The sequence below is a fragment of the Anser brachyrhynchus genome (genome assembly GCF_964034855.1).
Source record: "Anser brachyrhynchus genome assembly, chromosome: 1".
NCBI lineage: Eukaryota > Metazoa > Chordata > Aves > Anseriformes > Anatidae > Anser > Anser brachyrhynchus.
In genome coordinates this window covers 59,081,255-59,099,893 of record NC_137694.1, presented here as the reverse complement: position 1 = coordinate 59,099,893, position 18,639 = coordinate 59,081,255, and the positions used below count along the sequence as shown (strand labels likewise).

At 40.7% G+C, this 18,639-nt stretch overlaps 1 protein-coding gene across 3 annotated transcripts in view; it reads right to left on the bottom strand.

Moving 5' to 3' along the window:
• Positions 1–12,492, bottom strand: part of NT5DC3 (5'-nucleotidase domain containing 3) — a 42,918-nt gene extending 30,426 nt beyond the window's left edge. Inside the window, exons 1-3 of one of the 3 annotated variants that reach the window (XM_080558597.1) lie at positions 11,703–12,492; positions 11,555–11,624; positions 3,810–3,926 (exon numbers count right to left, since the gene is read on the bottom strand). The gene's annotated coding sequence lies outside the window, so the exon portion shown is untranslated. Of the gene's footprint in view, positions 1–3,809; positions 3,927–11,554 lie in introns of all 3 variants that reach the window. The other 2 variants (XM_080558598.1, XM_080558596.1) reach the window with 2 other exon arrangements.
• Positions 12,493–18,639: the final 6,147 nt, after the last annotated feature.

The following is an 18,639-nucleotide window of genomic DNA, read 5'->3' as shown; positions in this document are numbered from 1 at the left end:
TTTAGAGAATTTCTCATCACCAGTACTCGCTTTCTGACCTTTCTAGTAAGAAAAAAACACTTGTAGAAGACAACAACTGCTACAGCTCCCTGGGGCAGAGAAAATTGAGACATTTACCTTTCAGCATCAGCCTTTCCATGTACAACTGGAAAAAAAATAAGTCACCCATGAAATTAAGAGCCTCGGTGAAAGTCATTCTGGATTCATGGCATCATAGGTTTTCTTTTCACCCCAACTTTTAATTAATCACCTTCAACAAAGGAAAAATGCTTTAGAACTGGACAGGTTTTTTTTATTCCAGTCCATGGACTAATTATACCAAGGTGCAACTCAATTGAAATCAATAAAAAGGCACAATGTTCTTCTACTGAACACAAAGACTGGTCTCCAAGTACCAGGAGTATAACTATTGTGAATAATAACTACATTGGTAGGTGAACCGTTCTCAAGGAGGAGTTACAAGAACTGCTCTGAATTAAAAAAAGAGCAGTTACAGAGGCTGTTTCCAGCAGTCAGTGGAAGTTTTGCTGTTCTGACATAGGCAATTAAAAAATAACACAGAACCTGGGATTTATGTTCCCTTACACCAGCACTGCAGTTAAAAGACTTACCTGTAACAGAATTCTGGATAAAGACAGTACAGTACTCTATAGCACAAAGTGTCACTCACCCCAAGAAACCTAAAGGCTTTGATTTTTTTTCTTTTTTTTTTTTACACTAACACATTAGAAAACTGTACTTTTATTTCTTCTGCATACATGTGATGGACAGGGCCTAGGATATGAAACCCACTATTGTTGTTGGTGGAAAACCCTGTTTTCACTGCAGCCAGCTCCCCAAATAGCCACGACTAACCTTTAAAAAGGTGCAGGTGTGCCTGAGTTCCTGAGTATTCAAAGATCATCCTCTCTGCATTTCAAATAGTGTCTTTCTGTAACACTAGCATATGCTTGATGTGTACGATGCAAATAAAGAGAGAAGTTGTCTCCTGCACGTAATTCTGTTACCTAGAGCAACTTTCATGGTGTTTGTTTCTGAATGAAGACCTGTGAGGCCAAGGGGTTGTTCACACAAATCAAATTAAAGTAATCCTTAAGCGTTAGCAGTGAGACTAGAGACAGAACTAAAACATGATGTAGAAGTGTTTAAAGATAAGTTGTTAAACAACTCAACTTTAGATGACTCTGTGCTTTCCCTGGTCTGTTGGTCTCTGAGTAATAACTCAAGTGCTACAAAATGTGATAGCATAAACTGGCACGAAGAAGCACACATGGAAACTCATTTTTCTTCATCTGGGTTCTGTAGATACCAGACTTCCCTCCCCTGATATTTTCAGAACCGACCACACCTACGACACTTATCTGGTACAAATTCAAACTGAAAGGCATGGCTGGCAATAAAAATCACTATAAATGGCTTCACAAAAGAATTGTCCTTTGAAGGCTGTCTTACTGCATAGATTTAGTAAGAGATAGCATAGACCTAAAAAGAAAAAGGCATGCAGTGGTGTTAAATGCACACTGCAAACCCTGATTTATATCTGTCATCCTGCTATTCAGGGCCCATGGGATTAAGCAGGGTTTGAGTGGGGATAATGTACACAATTTCTTAAAATATAAACAGAATGCTCAGGATCCGAATGTGTTTAGTCTTGACTGAGTTTTGTGACTAGGAATAATCAGAGGCTACATACTACCCTCAGTTCACAAACACCAACTCTTTTAATATCGTTGAAGGTTCAGGGCGTAGATACCATGTGATCTCCAAATGTGCATACATAAAACACCTTTGAGAACCTGTTAAGTGTTTCACATATAGGTCTAATTTGTAATACATGCTATAATTACACCGCTATCTAATTTCTTTGCTTTTCATAGTTTTGTTCACATGGGGGAAACATCCAAGTCTCCCTGCAGGCTGCTCAGCACTGTCAGCTCCTGCTCACTTGTGTGATTACTGAGAGCACTCAATACCTCAGAAACTGCTTGGCTAACAAAGGCACTCCTGCACATAAGTGATGGCAGGATGGATTTCTAATCAGCTAGTAGAGCTTTCAAGTTAAGCCTAAGATGGTGCTAATATCAGATTCATTAAAGTCCCATCAGTTGAAATTAAAATGCAGTGCCAGGGAAGCTGATGTCTTCTTACTCACGCTTCTGCAGTACAATGTTCCAAACAGAACAGCTTCGCAAGCAATAAAACCATCTGACAGATTATATCAGGCAGTGTTTTATTACAGAGGTGAATGACCTTGGACTGACAGATGGCTTCTGTATAGGTTTTGCCCAATCTCTTTTGGAAGAATCAGAAGTCTCTCACTGCCTTGAAAGATTCTGAGGAATGTTATTGTCCCCATCTATAATATATTGCTTGCTTACATAAGTCTTCCTAAATAAGTTCATTAGCTAATTTCGCTTTGAGGACCACAGAACTATCAGATGCTGACAACAATTTTCAGCCAGTTTTGATATGGGTCCTCTTTGAAAATGTATCCTGTTAGGGTCCCTTTTGCCAGCCAGTACCTGTACCCTCAACAAATGTTTCCATATGGAAACTTACCGTTCCCTTCCCCTAGCTTTGTATTTTGCAAGTCCTCAAATCCAAATCTTGATTCAGGAAAGCACTTGAGCTACTTAGGGCAGCATCACTGCAGTACATTATGATATTCCTAAACTAATATTTTTCTCCACCACCATTCTTAGCCTACTCTTCAGGACCTCCCTCCTTCCCATGCAATTCACTTTTATGAACTTTTTTCCTTGCTTTGCTGTTTCAAATTGGAAGAGCTTTGGGGAAAAGTAGTATGCATGTTGAATTTCTCTTATCTCACAGATTAGCCATCTATGCCATGAGTATTCTTTTAGCATTTCAGCTTAAGGAGACTTAATACTTAGATCTGTATAGATCTTTGAACTAGTAATTACGGAAAACAATATGAAAGATAATTATTGGATCCAATAATAATTTGTACAAAGTCCCGTTGTTATTTGTTTTGCAGCAGTCTAGAAATATAATCCATATATAAAACAAACATGCCACAGATTTTTATGCGTAAGTGTACATCTATGCACACAATTCTTCAATATTCCATTAAACATCTCTCTTGATAAGTACAGACATTAAATTCTTATGCATTTTTCATTTCTTGTATTGGTATTAAAAAAAAATAATAATGTGAGCACCGTTCCTCTTCAATTATTTATAGGAAGAATTTGTAAGAAGAAGCTTTTTCTTCTGAGCTATTTATTTGGTACTTTCAATACCACTGCAGCAATACTAACACTGGATTAAATAAGTTATAAAACCAATTAAGAAAACAAGAATATAGACACATACTACATGCATAAGAATATATGGCTAAACAAGAGCAAAAAAAGGAGACAATTGAAATCAGAAACTAAAGTCTCTGTACTATTTCTCACAAACTTCAGTATCAACCCAAGCTAAAGAAGATTCTGTTTGGCTGTGCCTGGTGAGATTTTGTTAGTCCTCCCTCCCTGCAAAAGGAAAGGTTTAAGCCAAACAAGTTATGAGACTTCCTGGTAATTTAAGTGGCACAATTTTACCATCCAGGCACCTTGCCATCTAAATTCCGGTGTAATGTTTCAGCCATTACGTCAGACATCGTAAAACTTGCCAAAGGCCTAAATGTTTTAATAGAACTCAAAATGGCACAGAAAATCTGTGTGGGTATAGCCTTAAAGAAAAAAACACTTTGCAGCCTGATGTCATATTAAGGTCAAATATCAACGACCGAAAAAAAGCTTCCATTTTACATGAAATACATATCTACTTTGGAGCACACTTGCCAGAGGAGCTTGAAGCCCATCATTCTGCTTTGTATGTGCCATCCAGTACAGTACATGTTTCCTGTTATGTGACGGGTAAGCACTCATCCAGCATCTGGTCCAAAGGGAAGTCTGACTCTGCAAAGTTAAAAAAAAATAATAATAATAATAAAAAATAAGCATCCTTGAATTATTTTGTACCAGATCTCACAATATTTTTTTTCCTGTTGATTTCCTGCCATTTGACCTCACAGCTGTGTCTCAAGTGCAACTGTGAAGTCTACCTAAATTCACAGTGGACACAAAATGCAAAAAAATACAGTATAGAGACAGCCAAACTGCCTGTAAGAAAGACAGGTCCCGTATTAGGCATCTGTCTGGAGCTGCACTCAATCACTCCCGCAGGCTAGTTTAAACACTTGCAAAATTCTTCAGAAGTAAACCAAGGCTTTGCTCTACCCCACAAAACTACATCTAATTCAATTTTCCCTTAGAAATATGTCAAGTATCTGCTTATGTCTATATAAAACCTTGTCTCAGCCGGGGCAGCCCTGAAATCCAGGTGTCACACCCATGCTCCTGTAAGAGTCAGAGTGTGATCTCATCTTGACTTACACTAGGACACTGGATTTTCTACCCCCACTTCGAGCACGGGCTTGACAATTTATCCCCAATGTGGCAGCCACAGAAAGCTATCAAATTAGAACACTTGCACCAGGTCACGGCTTAATCCAGGCATTTCTCCTCTCTCTAGCAGGAATTGGAGAAGGGATGTGTTCCTGCTCCGCATAATGCCTCTGGCTGTCACGTAATAATGCCAGGGAGCACACTGTAGTCAAGTGACATTCCACAGGAAGCACGTCCCACATATATCTAGCAAAAAAAAAATTGGTTGCCCTACTCTCTAGTGCATGGACTGCTTCCAAGTCATCTGAAAACTAATCTTCCAGCAGCAGCAGCCTGGAGTTCCCATGGGCTAATTTATTCTGCTCCTAGCTAATAATTCAAAATATCTGCCTCTGGGCAGAGTGAAACAGCCTGCACACCACTTGGTGCTGGTAAACCAAACTGTTTCTAGTCCTGGCAGAAATACCGGAAAGGTAGCTCAGGCTTCTCTACATTATATGAATTGGAATTAGAACAGCTCAGCGAGTAAAGAGTATTTCTGGACTACACAGACAAGCAAGCATGGGCCAGAGCATCCTCCACTAAAAGTTAAAAAGTTAAAGTTGATACTGCCCTTTCTCTCTTAAAAGAGAGCCAGCAAGGAGTTGCAGTGGCAGCGTAGGAGCTGGGAATTTCCTAAGGCATGCCTCATCTCAGGGCAGCAGAAAGAGGCAGCCTCATGGTGGTTGCTATCTTGGCTCCCTGCCACTAGAAAATCCCCCTGTACATGCCTGACTCGATTAACAGCATAATGTTATATCATGTCATGAGACAAATCTGGCCTGTCTATTTCCATTATACTTTACCAGGGCTCAGTAAACATCCCATGATCTAATTTTCAGAGAGTTTATGAGCAGGTGAAGAACAAGAGGCTGTAGCCCATCTTGGGGAATCAGGTTGTTCTCACTCACCCACCCACCTAGAGATAGCACTGACAAGCTTGGGGGAAAATGATGAGCAGCTGCCAGCCACTAGAGAGCCTAATGAAGCTTGAATAAGGTTTCAGAATTCTTTAAGTATCATTAAACATTATTTCACTTATAGATAATTTAAGGCAAGGCGATCATTTAATTATATTTCTTTTATTGCTTAGCACTTTATATATAGCCCTGACTTTTGCTGTTCTTGAGATGACTTGAAAACTCTGCCAGCAGTCCTTGACCTCCAACTGCGAGATTAAACTTGCCAGGCAAAGTGTAAGTTGCTTACAAACAGGAAGGGAAATATTCTTCATCCCAAAAAAATCTCAAGCCAAGGCAATTTCGTAATTAAAAATAACCACTGTGTTAGTAGAAACTTTCTCTCTCCCTCCCCCCAAACATAAGTACAAGGAAATCTCAGCTCTAAAAGAGGATTATTTTAATGTGCAGCTTGTTTGCCTGAATACACTTAACTGATCAAACAAAGTTACATCAAAACATAAGATGAATACAAGCTTTGTGTGAATGTCCTAACATAGCCCAGCGGGCTTGTTGAGGCTGCAGCATGCTTTGCACCATGGCATCCCCCAGGAGTTTTAGACAAGTCCCTGCTGAGCACATGCAAGCTGCAGTTCTTCAGCGACACCCAATAGACCTTCCAGGGGGGCCATCTGCAGTACATAGGCCACAGCTTCACATTTTAAGTCCCTGTTCTAAACCAGAATAATTTAGTTAACCATTTATACTTTTTCTATAAACAATCTCTACTTGAAATTAGAAAATAAAGAAAAAAGCCTGCTGTAACAGCTTTCAGGTCCACACACTGAAACTTTGTAAAAATCAAAACCAGCTGAAAACAGTCTTTTAGGTCTGTCGTCCTATTACAAGAGGAAGGGCCTGTAATTCAAATAAGTCTTTTAAGAAACGGTGTTTTTAACCTTCTTTTAAAGAACAGTTATCTCAAAGTCAAGAGACAATGTGAAGAAAAAAATGTAAATACAGTATGGCTCCAAACTGAATACATCAGAGATGTATTGTAAAAGTGTAATGTCTTCACAGATATTTCCGTGAAGTTAGACACTTTACTTTCTAATGCCAGACCCATTGGATTTGTCTTCAAACATGCAGCCCTATTATTTTGCCTGATCTTTGCCTCTTAGCGTTAATTCATATAAAAAAAGACTGGTGAATGTTTCAATCTCCGCTGTTTTTTCAAGATTGGAAGAAAGCAAAACAAAGAACTAACCATGTTTTAAGCATATTTTACCACAAATTAAGTCAGAAGCCTCAGTCCTGCAACCAGACCGCATGGGTGAATCCTTCCCTCCTCTCCAGGCCCTGCTAACATGGGCTGTACAGACTAGTACAGCCCCAACACCCACACCATCAACTATCTAACTGGTTTTGTAGCAGAAGTAATACTGACCCATATCAGTCCATGGGTTTATATACATTCCTTCTCCATAAAACTAATTAGCCCAGCAATAGCACACTAGTAGGTTTATGTCTGTTTTGAAGGTATATGTACTAAAAGAAACAGAGGTGTGATGCATATGCATGATATCAAGTGCTTAGAAGTATTTTCTACTTGTTGCTGGAGGCTTTGGAAAACTATCATAGATCTTTAGCAATTTTTCCTCAGTTCCAGCAGCCGACTCCAGCATCCATTGCTCTTGCACTGAGAAAATCCCTAAATTTTAGATTACACAACAACTTGCCTGAACAGTATGATTATTCTCAAGTTCTAATACTAACTAGTCGGGAAGGAAAGTATATTTTGATGTTATTAGCTTAAACAACATTTAAACAGTCAAATATAAAGAGGAAGAGTTATGCAAGAAAAAAAAATCAATGAATTTTATACCACTGGATTAGAATAAGTGGGCTTTAACGGAAGCGTAAGTTATACTTGACACGTTTTAACTTACCCTGTTAGAGAATAGTGCACGATCTCAGGCCTTTTTTACTTTGAAAAATTGCACCTGTTCAACTTAATTATAGAACCAGAAAACTAAACAAAGAGGTATAAAAGTTATGTTGGTTTACAAATGTTTTATTTCAGTTTACCCCATTGTGAGATGATTTTGTTCTATTAGGATAGAACATTTTGTTCTATCCTAATAGAACAGAGCAAAATAAACTCATACCAAAGTAAGCATCCACACTGTTTTACTACACTTACGCAGCTCTTTCATAGCCTTAGCACAAATGCAAATGAGAACACATTTGTCATACTTTGGGCTCTTCTCTATTCCTTATAATATATATTTGATTATAATAACTAGATTTGGTTCTTTCCAAATGAAAATGACTGTTTGCAATATCTTTTACGTAGAAAACTTTTGTCTTAACTTTATTCTAATTTAACTGCGTCTTCCACAGAGTTACAGATAAAAGGCATAAAAAAAAAATATCAGCGCTTCTACTCATATAACTTATACCCTAAAGACTCCAGGAGAGTGTACTTGATAGAAAAGGCGTTATAGCTGCATTCTTCTTATTGTGGCTTTCAGTCTGATGTAAGAGTGAAGTTCTCCTTAAGCATGGCCTACTACTTTTTCCCCTACAATCAAATCCATTAACATATAATGACAACATATTGCTTTGAAGACGTGGTGTAAAACAGAACTTCCACTGCAATTAAATTAGTTTAAAATTCCATACATTTTGGCATGAAATCTTATGTTGCCACAAATGAAAAGTATGCCTGTACCGATTAAAAAAGTTTTTCTCTGTGTTTGAATTGTAACCTTTAGCAGCAATCATGATGCACGCTCGCTGAAGACCACAGAAGAACCATCGCATCTGTTCTGCTCCCTGTGAAGACCTTCAGAGAATTGAATCAAACAGATCTGACTCTCCCCATCTTAGAAAAATGACACTAACTCCTGAGAATTCGTTAATCCATCAATACCTTTTTCTGAGCTGTAGCAGACAAATCTTCCATTTAGCCTATATTTCTAGGGAGCGACTTAGAAAATCTGACATAAGTGGGTCTTTTAATTCATCTTCCTCCAAAAACCAGTCACCTCTCTTAAGCAAGCTCCCTTCTTTTATTTCTGGAGATTTTACCAGCCTCCTGTAGGCTCTCAAGGACTCCAGCCCAGCAGCGTCACAACATTTACAACATTAAGACTTGAAAAAACAGGATGCTAGCATTCACTGGTTGAAAGACATTTTCTTTTCCCCAGTCTTTTGGGCCAAGTTCTGAAAATATGCATGTAGAATTAAACTCTCTTGTTCATTTCTATTACACCTTTCTGTTGACAGATAGGTTTGATATTACCTCCTATAATCAGAAGAATAAGTGAATATTAAATGAGGTAAAGACAGATGCTTCATATTCTTAATGCTTCATAAATTAGATTATCTGTCATCTGTCTGCCTCTGCATGGCTCTCCTTTCTTCTGTGCATCTCTCCACAAGATCGACTACATGACAATGCACCACAGTTATACGGTAACTTGTAACTAGCTTTAGCATAGCTACACCACATCTAGAACCTGTGGTGACTTACAGATATCCTTGACTCAGCTTTAGGCTGCTTTTTACCCAAAGCTATTCACTTAGGCCTCCACAGGCACTAGTTCAAGAAACATAGGATGCAGATACTGTCTTGCATGGGCATAATGCTAAAATAATGATATCCAAGTAGCAAATGGCATTCAAACACAGAAGTCAATGATAGTATGTATAAATTTAAAAATACTACTTCTTCATAACTTTGTCCACAACATTACTAAGCAACATGAATTTGCAGGCACTCTGCTGCTGAAATTACAGTGAACTTACAGATAAAGTTGGTACAGCTTCAATCTGCAATCTGAGTAGCTTTCTCAACCCTCTAATCTTTTTTATTGGAAAAAGGACTCAGATTATTTCATTTCACAAAGTGTAAATAGACAGTTAATTTACAGAATTTTGTCTTCTGTGTGTTTTCTACTATGCAATTAAATATGCGTTTGCCTTTGTTCTGATATACTCAGCAGCAGATACCCAGCCAAGAAACCTCAGTATCTGAAGGAATCGAACCATGTGTTGTAGACCTTATTGCACAGTTGCTGGGTTAATGACAACAGTCTCCCAGAAGCACACCACCAGTGCCATCAGCGATGGCAAGCACTGGCAGGTCATTCTGCAGTCAGGGAGGATGTGGATGGGGCAAGCAGTACGATGCCCAAACACATCTGCTAATCAAACATGGCAAGGTAAGAGCATCGTACAGCCAGTCAAGCTGTTTATTCTGGAAACTTCTTACTTATAAGAACTAGACACATAACAAATACAGCTTTACAACCATACATTGTGCCACTGCACCATCTGGCAAGCTCAGGGTGCACATCTTGCTTGAAGCAGAGACTACAAGCATTTTTGACAAGCCTGCCAGCAATTCTTTAAATCAATGACACTTCACCCCACCCAGAGGACCTCTGCTCTTACTTTCTAGTCTGTTCAAGTGAAGATTTTCTCATACAAAACCATTCTCTGCAAATAACTGAAAGTATCTCCTGTAGGTCAGTCAAAAATTGGAAGCGATGCAGAACTTCTCTTTCATTTCAGAAGTCCTGGAAATTCAGTATCATATCGATAACACAGAATAGCACTTTAAACTGTGACACACCTCTGTCATTACAACAATCATATTTGAGCAACAAAAATACGAAATAAAACCTTGGAGACTTGATCATGCCCATCTGAAGTCAGTAAGAGTTCTATTTCAATGGGAACAGGCCGTGAATTAACCACTCTGGGCAACATTTTCAGGAGCATTCAATGCTTAGCATCTCTCAATAATAATAATATGGAACTGCTGGGTCAAGACTGAATTCAAAGGATGATTCTAGGTGTCCTATTGAGCACTGACATCTTTTGAAAGTCTGGATGCCTGCCAGTATACCTAAATTCAGACAACGTGCCCCTCTGAAATTCCACTCCAAGATGAATGCTAAAATGCACTGCAACCTATTCACAAGCCGTTCTTAAACACAAGTTAGTCAGAAAAATCTAAGGACAGGCACAAAAATCTACTGCCATGACATTTAATGAGTTCATTACCTTCATAAGACTGCTAATTTCAGCACATTATCCACTGCATTCTGCTGCTTCTTTAAAACAACACTATAGTTAGCATTGCTATTAATAGAAATTCACAGCAAGAAGCATTCACCTCCAACAACATCTAGGTCCTGTAGCTAGAGAACTTCTGAATCACGGTGTACAGAACTATCACAACAGATTTCAGCATCCTCATCTCTTTTGATTACTCCAGTCTTTTGGCAGAACACAGATGATTCACTTTTTCTCCCACCTTAGCTTTAATGAACTTAACTCAGGCTCGAGAGCATTTTATCTTACACAGCATCTCATCAGTTTAATGTCTTCTTTTCTTTCCTAAACTTTGTTACTGCCTGCTTTTGTTACCTAAGTGTTCCTACAGGTATTTTCACAATGATATCTGCTGGATATAGTGTCTTCTTTATATTCAAACTTCCAAATCCATATCACGGCTCTGGGTAAATAACAGTGAAGTACAATGGCTTTATTGTAGCATCCATTAGTATCAGATTGCAGTTACCTATGAATCAAAGAAAAACTACAGCTTTGTATTCTGTCCTAGTAGTCCTCATACACTCTAAAATCATTTTGCTTTCAGCAATACTGAGAGTTACAACTGCATGACAACTTGCTAAATTTCGAAGTAGTTTCTAAGAAGTCTTCCTCACACAGAACTGAATAAGCGCTAGATTACAAGAATGACCCCCATTAAACTTTTTTATTATTTTCATATGACACACAGTTGTAATTTCAGAGGTATCGTAGCCCACAGCCAACTCATCACCTGCTGTAATACTCTCATCCCACCAACACCATTTATCTTATTAGATGTGCCCTTTCTGCTATTAACCCCACCCTATTTTACGCAGATTATTCTGTAGGAAGACAATCCCAGATGAGATCTGCAGAAGGACTCAGACACTGGCAAGGAAACAATTTTCAACAGCCTTGACACAACATGAAACACAAACAGTTAACAAAGACTGAAGAAATCTCATAATGCATAAAAGGATAGCGAGGCAGCTGTGGATAAAACCCTCATACACCAAGAGGTGGAACAGAGACCCAAGTCAGTTGGTCAATAGTTCATTTCTTCCTCATCATATTATCCTGTAGCCCACTTACCAAGCTGCTCATGCTGACATTGCTACAGTGATGAAACTGCAAGTGGCTACTGGAGTTTCCTAAACTCACGCTGTAAGGGCAGCAAGAGAGATTTCACGTTTGTTTGCACAGCTAGAACATCCAAAAGCTAGGCTATCGCACTACCTACCACCCCAAAGACAGGGAACACCATCTTAGAGCTAAGCACACAGTCAGCTAAGCACACAATCAAACCACCATCCTCCACACAGCCTTTTCTTCCCACCCCTGTGGACTTTAGGTGCCAGCCAAGCTATGCCCTGATGCAGTACAGCAGTGTAACCTGCATCAGGCTCCTGTGAAAACAGCTGTGGGAAGCCTCCCCCTGCCTTGGTCCTTAGTTGCATTTAAGTTCAGACCTGTTCTTTTGTCCTTATGTGGTCTATGCTCCAGGTACCCCAGCTTGGCTAGTGTGACTTCCCAGCTTGACTTAGACCCACCTGGTCACCGTAGACTATCATCATTCAAAGTTAATTATGGAGAAAATTGTGGCCTCATCCTTAAAATACACTTCACAGTCTCAATATATAGAGCTTCCTTTCTTCTTAAATATATTTGGCCGTACGATTGGTATGCAGGTTTTTATATTCCTATGGACGTGGATTTCACAGAATGATTTATGAAAGAAAATATTTTATGTAACTCTGACAAAGCTCAAAGACTGATTTATTTATTTTTTTAGTTAACATTCTTTTTTCCAGGTTTGACCTAACATACAAGAAATGAAAGTTAGAGGTAATAAATTGTGCCTCTGGCTGTTCACCGAGATCCTGGCACTCATTTCTCTATATTCAACAGGTTGAGTTCTCTGGCTATTACAGTTTACTTGTGCTGTCTATGAATGGAGGAATGCATATTTTTTTTCCTGACACAAACAAATGTTGCTGAAAGGTTGTCTATTAATCTTCCCCATTTCTGGGACACAAGAAGAAAAAAGTCAAGACGTATTTGCAAGGAGGCAGTAATTTGTCTACCTGAAAATAAATAAATAAATAAAATAAATCTTTTTCCTATTTGAAGAGCTAGAGAAATATTCATTTTAAAGATATACACAAACATATATATATGTAGCAAATAGTTTAAAACTGTACCTGAGAGACAGCTCTTTCCAGCCTATCTCTTAACGGGGATGAGCATATAAAGGCAATGTGCTCTGCTGATTTGTTTTGACAAATAATTCTCAGTTATTTAGCCCTTGTAGAAGCAAGGGCCAAATGTAACAAATTCATACATCGCTAAGAGAAAGCTGTGGAAAACATGGTGGTAAAACATCTCTACAAGTAGCAGAAACCCTTACCGAATGGAAACGCCGCCCGGGAGCCGCTAGGGCGAGCTCTCGCCCCACAAATGGAGCCCAAGTCCCTGCTGCTTTGGGTCGTTTGGTGGGCAAACAGACAATTTGACCGCCTTATCCTTCCCCACCCTTCCCATACTCAGACTTCAGTCCAGCGTTGCGTAGATGCGTGTGCTTGAACTCAGAGCTCGGCATGGTTTCATGGCTTTTTAATCTAAACGCTCAGCTGGAGCTGGCCTCCTAAGCTCAGTCATGCAGCACCCTGCTGCGCCCGCTGTGAAGGAAGGGGAGCTGGTCGTGGGTGCTGGGCTCTGCCCTTGTGCTGAACCCGGTCACCCTTAGGCTGTCCTCGGCTAGAGAATAGTAATTACAGCTCCGAGTAAGCCTTAACTCTTCTGAGAGAGGTAATATTCCCTCTGATAGGTTTTTTATTCTTAGCCCCAGAAACATCACTGCAGGTGCAGATTTCCAGTGATAGTGAAACTCACAGAGGTTTTAGCATCTGAAGAGTCTGGGAGGTTTATATAGCTATCAAAACATGGTTATTTTCTCTGTACAGTGATCTTCTAGTTACAGTTCTTCACCTTCACAGCTTTTGCCCTTTATCTTAGGCTCCTTAAAACCCATTCCTTTCTGCCAATTCATCTGCTACAAGAATGCAGAGCATGAAACTTCAAGAGACGCCTTGCAGACTTCAAAAATACTCAGGGTTATGGAGAGTGGGGGCACAGATTACTGACTTCACCACCAGTGTCAGCTGCAGTGCAGTCATCAGTGGCAGGAGGAAAGGGATAAAGCAGCCCAAAGGCCAAATGAGACTTGAAGAACAAATGCTTTTATCAAACTTGGTGCAAAGCAAAAATAAAAATTAAAAATGGTGGAAGTATGATACTGAGTTTTAAGTCAGTATTAAGTCAGTGTTTAACATTTTTTTAAATAGGTTAATACTAAAAATATAAAACAGCAAAAGATACAGATGAAGGGGTCTTCCTAACATGATTTTGAGGATGTTATGAACAGTCTTAATGTTGAAAGAAACATTTGTACCAAAAACATTTGCTGAAGGAACAAGTTAGTCTTTTAGATGTTTAAACACCAATACTGATCATGTTAGCAGCCTGCCTAGCATTGGTGATTTTTTCCTCAGACTCAGGACTTGCATAGCAGTACGAGTACAATGTCTCCTGCAGGTGTAGTGTCTGAAACAAGTATTTCAAACCACGTTCCCACAAGATGTTATGGGCCTCCTGGAAATTCCTGAAGTTTGAATACACAGAATGTCACAACTTATCTCCAGGCCCCTCGTCAGACATCTGAGTCCCAAACTGCTCCTTCCGACACGCTGCCTCAGCAGCTGCCTGGTCTTGAAGCTGCCTACACTCTGTCAGCACCTCAGTTTTCATTCTGAAGTTCTCAGAGCACTGAAAGTCTCTGGTACTGCCAAATACTTACTGCATCAAGTAGTGATGAACCTAGCTCATTCCTGACCTTCTCAAAACAAACCTCCCTCCCTCTTCCCCGTCTTTTCAGTCCAGAAGGGAAGCCCAGAGCATACTTAGTAGATCAAGTTTCAAAAAAGGTGGAGAGTGCTTCCTTGCTTCAAAAGGCAGCTGGTATTCCAAGCACTTACCCTGCTTTTATCCAGCAAATCAGTGAGTAAAATATTAATCCAAGATGAAAGAAGCTTCAGTTCAATTCATTCTCTGCTTTAGGGTATTCACCTTCCTATCTATCACCACTCTGAATGGTGATCTAAAAATGGTGGGGACATGAAGAAAAGGTTAAAAACATACAGGGAAATTGAAAAATTTCATTGCAGTTGTTCCACTTTCTGTGATGAATGATGATGGATTAATTTGATTGAGCATTTTGCTGCCCAGGGCTCCTTCCAGATTTGGTTCTGACTGTTTTCTACACCCACTGCATTTGAGCCTCTGGGCTTTCAAGATGTTCAAGATAATGAAGCATGTATAAAACATATGTAGTACTCGGGAATGGACACCTCGGATCAGCCCAGTATCTTGTCTCCAACAGTGGCCAACTGCGGATGCCCAGGCAAAAATATAAGGACAAGAGGAAAATAAATCAATAAAAGCCCAGACAGTTCCGGTTCACATTACTGAGCTCCTAGTTCCCCTGCAGAATTAATTGGCTTTTTCCTAAGTCAACAAAGAGGATTCATTGCAATATTAATATTGAGACCATTAAATAAATAAATAAATGGATAAAACTGACAGAGTCTCTCAAGTCCTTAGATAAAATGAAGTACAGTGTCATATTAGAGCTCCTCGGGTTGTGGTCTGTGAGTGCACTGATACTGTTTTATATGTTTTGCTATTTTTTCCTTCCTGTTGTTTCTCCAGAGACCAGAACTAAAACAGGTAAAGTGAGAGCACTGATATTACCGTAACAGTTAAATAACATACAATCATAGAACAGCTTGGGTTGGAAAGGACCTTAAAGACCATCTCGTTCCAACCCCCCTGCCATGGGCAGGGACACTTCCCACCAGCCCAGGTTGCCCAGAGCCCCATCCAGCCTGGCCTTGAACACCTCCAGGGATGGGGCATCCACAGCTTCTCTGGGCAGCCTGTGCCACTGCCTCACCACCCTCTGAGTGAAGAATTCCCTCCTAACATCTAACCTCAATATCCCCTCTTTTAGTTTAAAACCATTCCCCCTTGTCCTATCATTATCTGCCTGAGCAAAAAGTTGTTCTCCATCTTTTTTATAAGTCCACTTTAAGTACTGAAAGGACACAATGAAATCTCTCTGGAGCCTTCTCTTTTCCAGGCTGAACATCCCCAGCTCTCTCAGCCTTTCTTCATAGGAGAGGTGCTCCAGCCCTCTGATCATCTTTGTGGCCCTCCTCTAGACCCACTCTAACAGGTCCATGTCCTTCTGGTGCTGGGGGTCCCAGACCTGGATGCAGTACTCCAAGTGGGGCCTCACAAGAGCAGAGCAGAGGGGGACAATCCCCTCACTCTACCTGCTGGCCACTCCTCTGTTGACGCAGCCCAGGATGCAGTTGGCCTTCTGGGCTGCAAGTGCACACTGCTGGCTCATGTCGAGCATTTCATCCACCAGAATCCCCAAGTCTCTCTACACAGGGCTGCTCTCAATGGGTTCTTCTCCCAGTCTGTAGTCACATCTGGGATTGCCCCAACCCAGGTTCCGCACCTTGCACTGTGACTTGTTGAACCCACTTCTTAAGCTTGTCCAGGTCCCTCTGGATGGTGTCCCTTCCTTCTGGGGTATCAACTGCACCACTCAGCTTGGTGTCATCTGCAAACTTGCTGAGGATGCACGTGATCCCACTGTCTATGTCATTGATAAAAATATTAAACAGCACCAGTCCCAAGATGGACCCCTGAGGGACACCACTCATCATTGGCCTCCACCTTGAAATAAAGCCATTGACTGACATAGAACCATCGACCACGACTCTCTGGCTGTGGCCATCCAGACAATTCTTTATCCACCAAATAGCCCACCCTTCAAATCCACCTCTCTAAAATTTAGGTAAGTATGTCACATGAGACTGCTTCAAGAGCCTTACAGCAGTCCAGGTAGATGACATTGGTTGGTCTTCTCTCACTGACTGATGCAGGTACTCCATCATAGAAGGCCACCAGATTGGTCAGGCAGGATTTGCCCTTGGTGAAGCCCTGCTGGCTGTCTTGGATCACCTCCGTGTCTTGCATGTGCCTTGGCATTGCTTCCAGGAGGATCCATTCCATGATCTTCCCAGGCACAGAGGTGAGGCTCACCGGTCTGTAGTTCTGCAGGTCCTCCTTTCTCCATTCTTAAAAATGGAGTGATGTTTCCCTTTTTCCAGTCACCAGGGACTTCATCTGACTGCCAGGACTTTTCAGATATGATAGAGAGTGACTTGGCAACTCCATCAGCCAGTTCCCTCAGGACCCTGAGATGCACGGCATTGGGCCCCATAGACTTAGACTTGTTCAGTTTCATCAGGTGGTCTCAAACCTGCTCTTTGCTTACAGTGGGAGGGATTTTGCTCCCCCAGCCCCTGCCTAGAGGTTCAGGGACTGGAGAGACCTGGGAAGACTGAATGTCTGTGAAGACTGAGGCAAAGAACTTGTTGAGTACCTCAGCCTTCTCCGTGTCTGTTGTTACCAGCTCTCCCTTATCATTTTTCAGAGGGGGCACACTCTCCTTGGCCTTTCTTTTCTGGCCAATGTACCTGTAGAATCCCTTCTTGTTATTCTTTGCATCCCTTGCCAAGTTCAGTTCTATCTGTGCCTTGGCTTTCCCGATCCCATCCCTGCACATCCAGACGGCATCCCTGTACTCTTCCCAGGCCCTATGTCCCTGCTTCCACTGACTGTGCATTTCCTCCTTTTGCCTCAGTTTGACCACCAGGCCCTTGCTCAGCCTTCCTGTTTGCTTGCCTTCCCTGCTTGATTTCTTACACACAGGGATGGAGAGCTCTTGAGCTCTAAGAAAAGTGTTCTTAAGGAGTTTCCAGCTCTGATCAGTTCCTCTTTCCCGAAAGATAGATTCAAAGGGGATCTGATCCCCTAATTCTTTAAAGAGCTGGAAGTTTGGTCCTCTAGTGTACAAGGTCCTTTTGCTTTTTTGCCAAGACTTTGCTTTTTTGCCTGGCCCATATTACTTGAGATTACAAATTCAGCCAGGGTGTGGTCACTGCAGCATTCCAATTTAGTGTCATTATTAAGGGTGAGCCATGCATTGACAAGCAAGTTTTATAGTTGCAGAGCATTTTGCCATGCTCAGTGGGGAAGAGGAGTGGAAAGCAGGCTCGTGCCTAACTGGATCCAGGACTCTGACCCCTGCTGCAGCCAAGCAAGCAACTCTTTGGATAGCAGCCCACCGTCATCATCCATTGCCAGAGCTCAGGGAAAACACTGCTTTTCCTAGAACTGTTCTTGTTGCATTTGTTGGCGTCATGGACACATACAGTGTTAGTTTTATCAGGACAAGTGTTCCCCTTTCAATTCAACCTCCAGGGTAAGGAAGATGCTCACTACAGCTCATGGTTTGAAAAGATTCAAAGAAACAGGCCTAAAGATGTTTGTATATGAAGATGTAGAATATTTGGTTGAGTAGCCTTTCACTGTACAGGAAGGAAAGAGTTACCCTTTTAGTTAGGATTCTGTGCTCTTAAAACTAGAGCAGGGGTGAAAGCCCTCTTTGGTGGAGATCAATAATTCTGAGACTAAGTAGGTAGTGGGCAAAAGATGTATTTCTCCTAACCAGAAGAAGGCTGAAGTCAGAACATGGTAATTTGTTCAACAGAATTTCTTGATAAAAAGACAGCAGATAAGAATAATTCATAGCATAAGCATTTAGTAAAGATGTCAATGTTTATAGACAGAAGTATTTTAATCTTGCCTGTATGTAGTTACTCTTATTATTTTCTAATATCTGAATAATCAGCTTGAAAAGCTAATTAATAGCAGTACTTTTTGCTTTAGTCCCCAAAACTGTATAGCATCTTAAATATGTGGATATGTCTTCAGTTTGTTTTGTATGTACAATATTTAGTCCCTGAAGCAGAGGTTGCATCAGTTACAGATTTCAGTTTTACTTTGTATTAAAAGAGGCAACATGCTTACAATGCAAACTCAGTGTTTACTTTTATGGTTTCCTTATACTTGCACACATGAACACGTCTGTACATTAAGTTACAAGGCTTCTAAAAGTGGTGGCCCAGCTCACCACCATCAAAAGAGGGATATCACCTTCTCCTAGCCATAAACTCCTGCTCTTTACCATGCTCTAATCT